The 1,467-nt window shown below is 35.2% G+C and overlaps 1 protein-coding gene across 11 annotated transcripts in view; it reads left to right on the forward strand.

The window, feature by feature from the left end:
- The window catches only part of LOC106879787 (diacylglycerol kinase beta), a 391,710-nt gene that overhangs the window by 380,497 nt on the left and 9,746 nt on the right, over window positions 1-1,467 (forward strand). The window lies entirely within an intron of this gene.

A 1,467-nucleotide genomic window follows, 5' to 3' on the forward strand; every position in this document is an offset into this window, starting at 1 on the left:
ATATATATATATATATACAACCGGCCTCTTTCAGTTTCCGTCTACCAAATCCATTCACAAGGCTTTGGTCAGCCCAAGGCTATAGTAGAAGACACTTGCCCAAGGTGCCACACAGTGGGACTGAACCCGGAACCATGTGGTTCGTAAGCAAGCTACTTACCACACAGCCACTTATATAACAAGATGGACATGGCTATCTTCTGAACATAGGAGATTATTTCCTTGAAATCATGTTCTAGTTATTGACGTAGGTATGTGTTTGTGTGTCTGTATGTGTGTGTGTGTGTGTGTACATTCATACATACATGCACACATGTTATTTATATATATTACTGAATTCCTTCTTTGCTCTTAAATATCCATTAAATATCCATGTTAAATGATATACAGTTTTGCTTGTTTTTCAAAGAGTTCTAATTTCAAACACTCTATATTTAGAAGAAATATCCTTCGCATTTTCAAGAAAGCTTTTAATATTTTTCAAACTCTCTCTCTCCCTCCCCCTCCTCCTCCTCCTCCTCTCATCTATTCCCAACAAAACCATATCGGAAACTGAATACCATGTTTTCCAGCATACAAGTCAATGTGGCATTTAGTGTAAACATGTAAGTGTACACATTCAAACACTGTCAATATCTTTCCAAAATCCCATTGCAGTTCACATAGAATTTTTGGTCCTACAAAGTCATTTTGGTGTATAAGTCAACATATCCACCTCAAAAAAATAGAACTGATATTTTCTGATTCTGCAATATTTTTTTTTTTTTTTTTCAGTATCTCTCGTTTTTGTATCCACCACTAAAAGTATTTGATTCTTGTTCTGTAAAGAGATATTTGATGAAATATGTGAAAAAAAAAAAATCTGTAAAATTGTCTCAGATTAAAGGGAGGGATTTTTTCAAAGCTGTTGGGTAAAACTGCATTCTACAGTTAACAGTAATAAAATTTGGAGCAGTTAAGTGTTAGCCACAAGATAGGTAAAATGATATCAACTTGTCAGAATAATTAACATAGTTAAGTGACCAAGGTACTGAATAACTGCTATTCTCTTATAAGCCATTACCTATGAAAATTATTATACTGTGACAGGGGAGAAGAATCAACAAGGAGGGGTGTGATTTGAGGGATATTTGGCAGTTATTTCTAGCTGGTTAGTTCAGCAATGGCACACTCTATGTACAGTTTATGAGCATAGCCGCAGGTGTGGCTATATGGCAAGAAGCTTGCTTCCTAACCACATGGTTCCGGGTTCAGTCCCACTGCATGGCACCTTGGGCCAGTGTCTTCTACTATAGCTTCGGGCCAACCAAAGCCTTGTGGGTTGGTTTGGTAGACAGAAACTGAAAGAAGCCCATTGTGTGTATATATATATATATATATATATATGTGTGTATATATATATATATATGTATATATGTGTGTGTGTGTGTATGTATGTGTACATATATATATATATATATATATATA

Source organism: Octopus bimaculoides, chromosome 17 (assembly GCF_001194135.2).
Source record: "Octopus bimaculoides isolate UCB-OBI-ISO-001 chromosome 17, ASM119413v2, whole genome shotgun sequence".
Lineage (NCBI taxonomy): Eukaryota > Metazoa > Mollusca > Cephalopoda > Octopoda > Octopodidae > Octopus > Octopus bimaculoides.